The 13,802-nt window shown below is 39.8% G+C and overlaps 2 protein-coding genes across 4 annotated transcripts in view; both read left to right on the top strand.

Moving 5' to 3' along the window:
• The window catches only part of LOC115191369 (zinc finger protein 23-like), a 417,143-nt gene that overhangs the window by 249,983 nt on the left and 153,358 nt on the right, over positions 1-13,802 (top strand). The window lies entirely within an intron of this gene.
• The window catches only part of LOC115191176 (zinc finger protein 528-like), a 77,316-nt gene that overhangs the window by 59,489 nt on the left and 4,025 nt on the right, over positions 1-13,802 (top strand). The gene's annotated exons all lie outside the window — the stretch shown is intronic.

Genomic DNA, 13,802 nt, shown 5'->3' with positions numbered 1-13,802 from the left:
ACAAGACCAAGCGTCCCCGACCGATTATCGCATAATTTGAACACTAGCAGGGGAAGCAGGGGAAGGGAGCTTAACCTCTCTTGGGTATGTGGGACGTGACCGTCCCACCTGCGGGACACACTATTCAGCAGCCAGTGAAATAGCAGGGCGCCAAATTCAAAACAACAAAAATCTCAAAATTCAAATTCCTCACACATACAAGTATTTTACACCATTTTAAAGATAATCTTCTCGTTAATCCAACCGCATTGTCCGATTTCAAAAAGGCTTTACGCCAAAAACATAGCATTAGATTATGTTAGGACATCACCTTGACAAGAAAAACCACACAGCCATTTTCCAAGCAAGGAGAGGCGTCACAAAAACCAGAAATACAGCTACAATTAATCACTAACCTTTGATGATCATCAGATGGCACTCATAGGACTTCATGTTACACAATACATGTATGTTTGGCTCGATAAAGTTCATATTTATATCCAAAAACCCCATTTTACATTGGCGTGTAATGTTCAGAAATGTTTTGCCTCCCAAAACTTTCGGTGAATGAGCACATCAATTTACAGAAATACTCTTCATAAACGTTGATAAAATATTAAACTGTAATTCAAAGAATTATAGATACACTTCTCCTTAATGCAACCGCTGTGTCAGATTTCAAAAAAACTTTACAGCGAAAGCACACTTTGCAATAATCTGAGTACAGCGTTCAGACACGAAACCAAACCCGCCATTTTGTGGAGTCAATAAAACTCAGAAATAATATTATAAATATTCACTTACCTTTTGATGATCTTCATCAGAATGCACTCCCAGGGATCCCAGGTCCACAATAAATGTTTGTTTTGTTCGATAAAGTCCATCGTTTATGTCCAAATACCTCCTTTTTGTTGCCGCGTTCAGTCCACTACTCCAAATGCAGGAAGCGCGCCGAAATGTCACGACGAAAAGTCAAAAAAGTTATATTTACGTTCGTATAAATATGTCAAACGATGTATAGCATCAATCTTTAGGATGTTTTTAACATAAATCTTCAGTAATATTCCAACCGGACAATTCCAATGTCTTCAGAAAAGTAAAGGAACACAGCTCGCACTCACGTGAGTGCGCGCCTCTGAGCTCATGTCATTTCCTCACTCATCTGACTCCAGGCCCTCTTGTTCGCTTCAAATTCACAGTAGAAGCATGAAACAACGTTCTAAAGACTGTTGACATCTAGTGGAAGCCTTAGGAAGTGCAAAATGAACCCTAAGTCACTGTAGTTTGAATATGGAATCAATTGAAAAAACCGCAAGCCTCAGATTTTCAACTTCCTGGTTGGGTTTTTATCAGGGTTTTGCCTGCCATATGAGTTCTGTTATACTCACAGACATAATTCAAACAGTTTTAGAAACTTCAGAGTGTTTTCTATCCAAATATACTAATAATATGCATATACTACCTTCTGAGCCTAAGTAGCAGGCAGTTTAATTTGGGCACGCCTTTCATCCGGACGTCAAAATACTGCCCCCTACCCTAGAGAAGTTAAAGGGACCGAATTCTGTCTCGATTACCAATTTCCAAAGGAGATAAACAAACGTCGTAAGAGACTGTATCCAGTACAAAGACAACAACGGGAGAAGGGTAAGTGTGTCTATCATTATGAACAAAAACTCTTTATAGATGGACAGCTATTCTGAGACAGCTCCATAACACCATAGCTGTACTAAATTCTACAGGGACTTCAGGTTACGAAAAAAGAGAAGGTATGGAAACTGTAAAAATATCTGAACATTATGAAGTGGATATGAACACACGTACTCAATTACATGCTTGCTGACACATACGGATTTATACATACACACACACACACCTAATCTCGCTCTCTTTTCACCCTCTCTTCTCTCCCTCTATTGTCAAACTGTTTTATAATTTAATGTGTTTATTGTTTGGCTATTTGTCTACAAGTTTATATATGTTTACAACAAGCAAGGGGAAGAATACATTTGTACTGTAGTGAAGCCGTCTCTAGAGTAATGCAAGGTTTCACATGATCATGAAAGAGATGTCAATTGCTATGGAAATGCTGGGATGTGTTTTTCAATTATGTTAAAGGTAATTATGATGCAGCTATGATGGTGATACGATATGGATTACAATTATCATCATGAATATTAAGGCTATACACACTACATGTTACACACAGACACTCAACCATGTAAATTGGCAGAGTTATTATTTATTTGGACTTCACACATTATAGTTTTACTCTTATACAAACATCGTACACACATCGTAAATCACATCCAATATCATACACATCAACCTACTCAGATTTACTACACACATAATATCTTGTCTCAATTTTCTAACATCTGTGGTATTGGCTCACAGGCAAACAGGCAAGGGAATAAAACAAATATTGCTAGAACCTATTTCTTGAATTCTAAATATCAGACATTTGAAAGCTCTAGTTTTGACCGTCATGCCTCTGATGGCAGTAACTTTACAAACACTAATTATGGTCAATTTAGACTGAGAATAGTATCTAGTTATGGTAAGGGGTGAAATAAGTATAGCCAGTTATAATTGTAATAGTTTAGCAGATTATAAAAAAAGATCAGTCTTTACATGGCAAAAAGAAAAGGACTATAACATATACTGTTTACAGGAAACTCACTCTACATCCTTAGATGAAGTTGCGTGGAAAAAGGAATGGGGTGGTGAAATTAATTTTCTGTCATGGACAAAGGAACTCAAAGGGTGTGATGATATTAATTAACAAAAATGTAAATATGAATGTGCAAATAGTCAGGAATCATTCGCAAGGAAGGTGGATCCTTTTGAATATGAAAGTGGACAAAAAAAAGATTTGGCTCATTAATCTATATGGTCCAAAATCAGGATGATCCATACTTCTTCGAAAACATTTATACCAATTTATTGAACTTACAGGCAATAAATTATCTAATCATTATGGTAGGAGACTATAACGCAGTGTTAAAACCTGTTGGGGATAGGGGGCAGTATTTGCACGGCCGGATAAAAAAACTTACCCGATTTAATCTGGTTACTACTCCTGCCCAGTAACTAGAATATGCATATAATTAGATTTGATTTAATTAGATTTGGATAGAAAACACCCTAAAGTTTCTAAAACTGTTTGAATGGTGTCTGTGAGTATAACAGAACTCATATGGCAGTCAAAACCCTGAGACAAATCCTAACAGGAAATGGAAATCTGATGTGTGGAAATCACTTCAAACCTTTGCCATTGAAACACACAGGGGCTTATTAATCATTTAGCACTTCCTAAGGCTTCCACTAGATGTCGACAGTCTTTACAAAGTGGTTTGAGTCTTCTATGGTACAAACTGACCCAAAGAGAGGCTGTGGAACTTGGTCACAGGGGGAGGGCCATTTACTACTATGACGCGGCTGCCCATGGCTACCCTCCCCTTTCGAAACGTTTAGTAAGACAATGCAATCGTCCGCCTTGAATATTATTGAAGCTCTGGTTGAAAAAGGCCCTAAAGATTTATGTTATACAACGTTTGACATGTTTGAACGAACTTAAATATATTTTATTTGCACATTCGTGACAACAAGTCCCGCACTCTACGGTACATTTTGAGTAGCGCTAACAAGAAGGAACTATTGGGACATAAATTATTAACTTTTTCGAAACAAAACTACATTTATTTTGGACCTGGGATACCTGGAAGTGCCTTCTGATGAAGATAATCAAAGGTAAGGGAATATTTACAATAGTATTTTTGATGGTTGATGGTTCCAAGATGGCTCTAACATCTATCGCCTAGCCTATTTTTCTGAGCATACCACGTCGTTTATTGCAAAGTGTGATTTTCCCAGTAAAGTTATTTTTAAATCTGGCAAAGCGGTGGCATTCACGAGATGTTAATCTATAATTCTTTGAATGACAATATTACATTTTAACAATGTTTTCGAATAGTAATTTTGTAAATTGTAGCGCTGATTCACCGGAAGCATTTGAGGGAAAAGATTTTCTGAATGTCACGCGCCGATGTAAAATGCTGTTTTTATATATAAATATGAACTTTATCGAACAAAAAATGCATGTATTGTGTAACATGATGTCCTATGAGTGTCATCTGATGAAGATTGTCAAAGGTTAGTGCTGCATTTAGCTGTGTTTTGGGTATTTGTGATGCATCTAGTTGCTTTGAAAATGGCTGTGTGATTATTTCTGGCTGGGTTCTCTCCTAACATAATCTAATGTTTTGCTTTTGCTGTAAAGCCTTTTTGAAATCGGACAACGTGGTTCGATTTATAAAACGGTGTAAAATAGTCATATGTTTGAGAAATTGAAGTTATAGCATTTATGAGGTTTTGTATTTCGCGCGACGCGATTCCACTGGCTGTTGACTAGAGAGGTTTTAAGTACCTCAATGGGCCGTAAAGGTAATCACTCTACAAACTATCATCACCGTGCCCTTAAGGAAGTCACAAATATTATGGACACATTAGAAATAGTGGATATTTGGAGTATAAAATACCCTGACCTAGTGAGATATACATGGAGGAGACTTAATCAAGCTAGTCGTCTTGACTACTTTGTCTCTTTCTCTCTTGTATCAAATGTTTAAAAAGTTTTAATCGGAGACAGAATGCGATCGGATCATCATCTAATTGGCATTGACATAATTTTCCACGGGGATATTGGAAATTTAATCAAAGTTTACTGGCAGAATGCGATCGGATCATCATCTTATTGGCATTGACATAATTTTCCACGTGGACGGGGATATTGGAAATTTAATCAAAGTTTACTGGAGGACAACTTATTTTTAACTAAGACAAAATAATTTATAACTGAATTTTTTTTCCAGTATAATATAGGTTCAGCAAATCCCCTTATTGTTTGGGATACCTTTAAATGTACCTTCAGAGGTCATTCAATTCAATATTCATCAATATTCAAAAAATAGGTTTCTGGCTAAAGAGACATGACTAACAAGGGAAATCCATGAACTAATAGTACAGGTAGATAGCAATAAAAACAATACTACAGAGATACAAAATAAGTTAGAGGAAAAACAAAAAGAACTTTAGAAACTTATTCAAGAATGATCTAATGTAATCTATTATTGGAGAAAAATGCACAAAATTCTTCCTGAATCTCCAATACAGGAACGCTAACAACAATAATTTTCAGAAACTCGTTACTGAAGGCGGAGTCATCTATGATTCTCCAAATGATATCTTAAAAGAGGTGGTAAGGAATTCTTTCCAAATAATATAAAAAAATGGAAAATTAACAAAGGTACAGAAAGATTAGTGCGGTGGCCAATTAAAGGAAGAACTTTTGAGGCTATTAAATCCTTTCAGTCTGGAAAAACCCCAGGGCTTGATGGCATACCGGTAGAAGTATATCATGTATTTTTTTATATACTAAAAGCTCCATTGTTAGATTGTTTTAACTACTCCTATAGAAATGGTAGTCTGTCAGGTACTCAGCAGGAAGGTCTGATTTCTCTATTATTAAAACAAGACCCAGTCTATCTAAAAAACTGGAGGCCCCTGACACTTCAATGTTGTGACGCAAAAATACTAGCTAAATGCATAGCACTAAGAATTAAAAGGGTTTTACCAGGTATTGTTCATCCTGATCAGACAGGTTTTTAACATGGACGATACATTGGAGATAATATACGACAACTACTAGAAATAATAGAACATCATGAAACATAAGCCAGGAATAGTATTTATAGCGGGTTTTGAAAAGGAATTTGATAAAGTAAGACTTAAAAATAAAATCCAATGCCTGGATTTTTTCAATTTCGATAATTCTCTTATAAAATGGGTAAAAATAATGTATAGCAACCGCAAGTGTAAAATAGTAAATAACGGCTACTTCTCAGTTATGGCGGCTACTTCACGGCTACTTCTCACTTATGGCGCTGCCTACTCCTGATGATTCATTTTTCAAATCATATGAGCAAAACATATTTAGCCTTATCTGGGACACTAAAGCTGACAAAATAAAACGTGCCTATCTATATAATGAATATGAATTGGGTGGGTTGAGATTATTAAATATAAAAGCACTAAACCTCTCTCTAAAAGCTTCACTTATTCAAAAGTTTTACTTAAACCCTAAATTGTTCTCAAGTAGATTACTAAGAAAAGCTCATCCATTGTTTAAAAATTGCCTTTTTGCCTTTGTGCAGATTGCCATGTCTCATTTTCTATTAATTGAAAATGATACTTTTTTCAAAGTATCTCTCTTTTTCAAACAAGCATTGCAGAGCTGGCTACAATGTCAATTTCATCCCCCTGAAAAGATAGAACAAATATTATGGCTGAACTCAAATGTGCTGGGTGATAAAATACCTGTATTTATGGGAAATATGTTTGAAAAGGGTGTTTTGTTCTTAAATTATATTGTAAATTGGAATGGTAGAGTTATGTCCTTCATGGAGTTATCAGAATTGTACGGGAAGGTCTGCTCAATCCAAGAGTACAACCAAATGTTAACTAGCTACAAAGTAGCCTATGCCTACTGTGACGACCCTCCCACTCTGTCTGCCGAATTCTTTCTCTTTGCTCTCGTTTTCCTTAATAGGATGTCGGTGGGCGGAGCCGGGAGAGTCGTCAGCGAAATGGGACACTTGGGCTCAGTTGTGTCCCGGGATAAATACACCTCTTCCACATTCATTGAGGAGACGCTCTCCATGCAGACACACTGTTAGATTTTGGTTGTGGCATTTTTGTGGCCGTTTTGTTTGTTTGCTTTGGCACCTTTCAACACCCCTCATTATCACATTAATGCACGCAACCACTCACTTACACCACTGATTACTGACTACACACACCGTTGTTAATTGTATTTACATTACTTCAGTTAATAAATATATTTTTGTTATTCCTAATCTCCAGTCTCCCTTTTTGTTACGGACTTCGAGCCGGTTCGTGGCACTACCTGGCAGAATGATTATTTGCTTCAATCCAGTGGCCATTTGTTTTGCAAACTCCTCTCATGTGCTACAGAAATGCCACTAATCAAACAGTGCTAGGTGCGCTTCAATTAAAGGGTAACTACACTCAAAAACCAACATTTAATAGATTTTCCCAGACCTCAAAAGTGGTCTCATCTGGTTTAAGCATTGTTATCCAATGTTGTTTTTCAATTAAAGTGTGAAGTCCACTTTCCTTGTCCTCTCCTCACCGCCTCTCCTTGATTACCTTTGACCTTCTTCAAAAGGAGGCCAGAGAGGACTGAGGAGAGAGGATGCAGGAGTTGAGCAAATCTAATAGAGAAAAGGCTTCGGAGTCATAACGCAGACATGGAAGAAATGTGCAAAGCTCAAACCTCCGTCTTCTGTATATATACATAGTAATGGTATTAAAGAGTACAAATCAACTACTGAGTGTAGTCTCCTCTTACAACAAGTAACCATGGAAGGAGTGACATGGAGTTTGGAAGTGAGCCTGACCAGGATAAAGAACCTGTGGTGACAGGTGTGGTAGACTTCCAACGTTTTCCCTGAGAATCCTTTCAGAGATGATTTTGGACCGGTAGAAGTGAGGATTTTGGAAAAAGTGGTTCCCACAAAGAAGTAAACAGAAATGACCAAGAACAATTTCCGCGTTAGCGTTTTTAATTCTTGTTATTTAGATATTTATTAAAGCCCTGGATCTCAAAATATGACTCATTAAATGGGACAGCGTCACATACTTACCCCATGTAGTGTTTATTTGATATTGGAAACAGGACTTAGATTATATCTTCAATCTAGTTAACACTAGCTGCTAATGGTTAACTAACAATGGTTAATTGTATGGTCTCCATCATAGAGATGCTAGCGAATGCAGCCATGACAGATCTGTAAACTCGTAGACGATGACTATGGAGTGTTTCGTTTGGAAATAATCAAAGCCAGAAAGAAAACAGGGCATCGCGAAGGAAACTATAGCTACTAGAACTAAAGGTTGCAAGGGAGCGCGCAGAGAGGACAATGCGAGAGCGTGTCCTAGCCAGTCGTCCCAGGCCCAGATCCTCGACTGATACAGAGGAAGGGCAAGAAGTACATTTTGCAGAAAGCCGAGGCTGCACGGCCTGACGCCTTTATTATATTACGCAATCCCTGTCGCACATTCCTATGAGATAATACTTACAGAACCCTGTGATTTTCTATTTTAAATGTTGTTGTCGCAGGAAATTCGTAATTGCAAGTACATTCACAAATATGTAATTTAATTTCTAAAGCTTGTATCATAATGCATGAAATGTCAATGTAACTTGACATTTAAATACATTCAATAAGATTTGCAAGCATAATTTATTTTCAGAATTATTATAAGTCCATTTACTACAACTATGAATATTCTGCTGTGAATCAAAAATACACTTGCAGATTGTTTATCTGCACGCATGCAGAGTTCTGTCACTGTTGTCACATTACCAAGAGAGTCTTAAGCTTGTAGAAAGTTTAGTAAATTTGTAGAGAGATTCATAATAAAAAATAAAACTGGTTTGAGCAGCTTTGGGGGCTCCTGACCAATCAACCAAAACCACAGCCGCCTATTGCTGCAACCATTGGCTGAATTGTTCTATCAATCAAATCTCAGGAAGTAGTTAAAAGATCATACATTTCTGCAAAGTAACGTTACTCTGCCTGAAGTACTACAATAAAACTACTTGAAGGTAGTCATGTATTTTATTTGTGTACATAGATTTTTTTGTGAAAAGGCATGACAATTTAACAATGATACATTTCACACGAAATTGACAGCAGCTAGCTGGCTTCTGTCATTCATACTAACTTTTATCAACGGGCTAGCTTCATAAGACAGCTTTAGATGCGAGGGGAAAACAAATATATTCAATAGTTAACCATCTGATGAAGTTTATCGCCCTCCAGGTTCCCTTGGAGAGTTCATCAATGAGCTGGACGCCTTGATAAGTTCCTTTCCTGAGGATGGCTCACCCCTCACAGTTCTGGGTGACTTTAACCTCCCTACGTCTACCTTTGACTCATTTCTCTCTGCCGCCTTCTTTCCACTCCTCTCCTCTTTTGGCCTCACCCTCTCACCGTCCCCCCCTACTCACAAGGCAGGCAATACGCTTGACCTCATCTTTACTAGATGCTGTTCTTCTACTAATCTCACTGCAACTCCCCTCCAAGTCTCCGACCACTACCTTGTATCCTTTTCCCTCTCGCTCTCCTCCAACACTACTCACTCTGCCCCTACTCAGATGGTATTGTGCCGTCGCAACCTTCGCTCTCTCTCTCCTGCTACTCTCTCCTCTTCCATCCTATCATCTCTTCCCTCTGCTCAATCCGTCTCCAACCAATCTCCTGATTCTGCCTCCTCAACCCTCCTCTCCTCCCTTTCTGCATCCTTTGATTCTCTATGTCCCCTACCCTCCCGGCCGGCTCGGTCCTCCCCTTGCTCTGTGGCTTGACGACTCATTGCGAGCTCACAGAACAGGGCTCCAGGCAGCCGAGCGGAAATGGAGGAAAACTAGCCTCCCTGTGGACCTGGCATCTTTTCACTCCCTCCTCTCCACATTTTCTTCCTCTGTTTCTGCTGCTAAAGACACTTTCTACCACTCTAAATTCCAAGCATCTGCCTCTAACCCTAGGAAGCTCTTTGCCACCTTCTCCTCCCTCCTGAATCCTCCCCCCCTCCCTCTCTGCGGATGACTTTGTCAACCATTTTGAAAAGAAGGTTGATGACATCTGATCCTCGTTCGTTAAGTCAAACGACACCGCTGGTCCTGCTCACATTGCCCTACCCTATGCTTTGACCTCTTTCTCCCCTCTCTCTCCAGATGAAATCTTGCGACTTGTGACGGCCGGCCACCCAACAACCTACCCGCTTGACCCTATCCCCTCCTCTCTTCTCCAGACCATTTCCGGAGACCTTTTCCCTTACCTCACCTCGCTCATCAACTCATCCTTGACCGCTGGCTACGTCCCTTCCGAGAGCGAGAGTTGCAACCCTTCTCAAAAAACCAACACTCGATCCCTCCGATGTCAACAACTACAGACCAGTATCCCTTCTTTCTTTCCTCTCCAAAACTCTTGAGCGTGCCGTCCTTGGCCAGCTCTCTTGCTATCTCTCTCAGAATGACCTTCTTGATCCAAATCAGTCAGATTTCAAGACTGGTCATTCAACTGAGACTGCTCTTCTCTGTGTCACGGAGACTCTCCGCACTGCTAAAGCTAACTCTCTCTCCTCTGCTCTCATCCTTCTAGACCTATCTGCTGCCTTTGATACTGTGAACCATCAGATCCTCCTCTCCGAGTTGGGCATCTCCGGCGCGGCTCACTCTTGGATTGCGTCCTACCTGACAGGTCGCTCCTACCAGGTGGCGTGGCGAGAATCCGTCTCCGCACCACGTGCTCTCACCACTGGTGTCCCCCAGGGCTCAGTTCTAGGCCCTCTCCTATTCTCGCTATACACCAAGTTACTTGGCGCTGTCATATCCTCACATGGTCTCTCCTATCATTGCTACGCAGACGACACACAACTAATCTTCTCCTTTCCCCCTTCTGATAACCAGGCGGCAAATCGCATCTCTGCATGTCTGGCAGACATATCAGTGTGGATGACGGATCACCATCTCAAGCTGAACCTCGGCAAGACGGAGCTGCTCTTCCTCCCGGGGAAGGACTGCCCGTTCCATGATCTCGCCATCACGGTTGACAACTCCATTGTGTCCTCCTCCCAGAGTGCTAAGAGCCTTGGCGTGACCCTGGACAACACCATGTCGTTCTCCGCTAACATCAAGGCAGTGACCCGATCACGTAGGTTCATGCTCTACAACATTCACAGAGTACGACCCTGCCTCACAGGAAGCGGCGCAGGTCCTAATCCAGGCACTTGTCATCTCCCGTCTGGATTACTGCAACTCGCTATTGGCGGGGCTCCCTGCCTGCGCCATTAAACCACTACAACTCATCCAGAACGCCGCAGCCCGTCTGGTGTTCAACCTTCCCAAGTTCTCTCACGTCACCCCGCTCCTCCGCACACTCCACTGGCTTCCAGTTGAAGCTCACATCTGCTACAAGACCATGGTGCTTGCCTACGGAGCTGTGAGGGGAACGGCACCTCCGTACCTTCAGGCTCTGATCAGTCTCTACACCCAAAGAAGGGCACTGCGTTCATCCACCTCTGGCCTGCTGGCCCCCCTACCTCTGCGGAAGCACAGTTCCCGCTCAGCCCAGTCAAAACTGTTCGCTGCTCTGGCACCCCAATGGTGGAATAAGCTCCCTCACGACGCCAGGACAGCAGAATCAATCACCACCTTCCGGAGACAACTGAAACCCCACCTCTTTAAGGAGTACCTGGGATAGGATTAAGTAATCCTTCTATTCCCCCACCCTCCCCCCCCCAAAAAAGATATAGATGTACTATTGTAAAGTGGTTGTTCCGCTGGATATCAAAGGTGAATGCACCAATTTGTAAGTCGCTCTGGATAGGAGCGTCTGCTAAATGACGTAAATGTAAATGTTAATATAAATGCCATTAGCTAGCTGTCAACATGTAGCGAGCTAACGTTAGCTGAATTGAAACTGCTGGGAGAAAATATCCCACCATCATCACTGTAGCAAATAATGTTACGATTCTAGAAAATAAAAATGATATATACAGTACCAGTCAAAAGTTTGGACACACCTACTCATTCCAGGGTTTTTCTTTATATGTACTATTTTCTACATTGTAGAATAATAGTGAAGACAAACTATTAAATAACACATATGAAATCATGTAGTAACCAAAAAAGTGTTAAACAAATCAAAATGTATTACTGTGTATATATTTTTTTACCTTTATTTGTCCAGGTTAGTCTCAATGAGGTAAAATCTATTTTTTTAAGAGAGACCTGGTCCAACCAAGACGGCAGCAGGGAGGAACAATGTTTGAGACAAATATCAGATAAGGACTTAGACATCATTAAAAAAAAAATATGTTTTAAAAACACAAACATACATTTCAATTACAGAAACATACAAGCATCATATTTTTTTTAAATCAATCATATGTACCACCGTATCAAATCCTAATGACAATCACATTCCTCAGTAACATGTGAGTCAACCAAACGTTTAAACTCCAAGGAAACAAGATTGTGTAGTTTCAAGCTGGTCTGGAGAGAATTCCAAGACCACGGAGCCGAGAAGCTAAAACATTTTTTGCCATGATCTGTTCTGATTTTAGGAATCATTCAAAGTAAATCGGAGTGAGACCGCAACTGGTATTTATTTTCTGACCTTATCAAAGAAGAACAGAGAGAGGCCGTTTTGGGAATATATTCAGACCCCTTGAACTTTTCCACATTTTGTTACATTACAGCCTTATCCTAAAATGGATTAAATCGTTTTTTTCCTCATTTATCTACACACAATACCTCATAATGACAAAGCAAAACCAGGTTTAGTCATTTTTGCTAATTTAAATTGAAAAAACCCCAGAAATATCACATTTACACAAGTATTCAGACCCTTTACTCAGCACTTTGTTGAAGCACCTTTGGCAGCGATTACAGCATCGAGTCTTCTTGGGTACGACGCTACAAGCTTGGCACACCTGTATTTGCAGAGTTTCTCCCATTCTTCTCTGCAGATCCTCTCAAGCTCTGTCAGGTTGGATGGGGAGCGTTGCTGCGCAGCTATTTTCAGGTCTCTCCAGAGATGTTCGATTTGGTTCAAGTCTGGGCTCTGGCTGGAATATAGAATTTCAAGCACAGATTCGACTACAAAGACCACAGAGCTTTTCGAAAGGCTCATAAGGAAGGGCAGTGATTGGTAGATAATAACAAATCAGACATTGAATATCATGGTTAAATTAGTCATGATGCTGTGGATTATGTATTAAACCACCCAGACACATTAAAGATACAGTTGTCCTTCTGAACTGAGCTGCAGGACATGAAACTGCTCAGGGATTTCACCATTAGGCCATTGGTAATTTTAAAACAGTTAGAGTTCAATGAATGTGATGGGAGAAAACTGAGGATGGATCAACAACATTTTAATGACTCCACAATAAATTAAATGATAGTGTGAAAAGAAGAATACAAATATACAGAATAGGAATATTCAAAAACATGCATCTTGTATGCAACAAGGCTGCAAAAAAGGAATACACTTTTTGGCATGAACGCAAAGCCTTATGTTTGGGGCAAATCCAACACAACCCATGACTAAGTAACTGCCTCCTTTTTTTCCAAGAAGGTGGTGGCTGCCTCATGGTATGGGTATGCTTGACATCGGCAAATAGTTTTTCAGGATAAAAAGAAACAGATAGAGTTAAGCACTGGCAAAATACTGCTTCAGCCTTTACACCAGAGACTGGGGAAGGATTTTTTTTTGCTTATTGTTGACAAAAAATTACAATTAAATCCATTTTAATCACACTTTGTAACACAATAAAATGTGAAGAAATCCTTGTGGTATGAATACTTTTGCAAGGCATTGTATAAGCCTAAAAAGACTGTTATATATTCTGTTTGTACTGTGTAGGCCAGTGGTTCTAAACTGGTTTTGCCAAATCCAAATTGAACCAGGTTATCTCAGTCGCGACCATATATTCACATAGTGAAAAATAATAGCCAAAATACAATCTGGAAAATGATTTTGAATGCTATACTGATAGTAAATGTGGCAATTATGTGACAAAGGAACAACATTCCCACCTCTTTCATTGTCAATAATTGCAATTTGCCAATATTTGTCCATAATGTTAATAAGCTGACTGGTTTGACACCACTAAATCAATCAACATAGCGCTGCTATTAATACATACCCCAGTCCCATCCTGACCTCATC

The sequence above is a fragment of the Salmo trutta genome, chromosome 4 (assembly GCF_901001165.1).
Source record: "Salmo trutta chromosome 4, fSalTru1.1, whole genome shotgun sequence".
In the NCBI taxonomy this organism is placed as follows: Eukaryota; Metazoa; Chordata; class Actinopteri; order Salmoniformes; family Salmonidae; genus Salmo; species Salmo trutta.
This window is presented reverse-complemented; position numbering and strand designations above follow the sequence as displayed.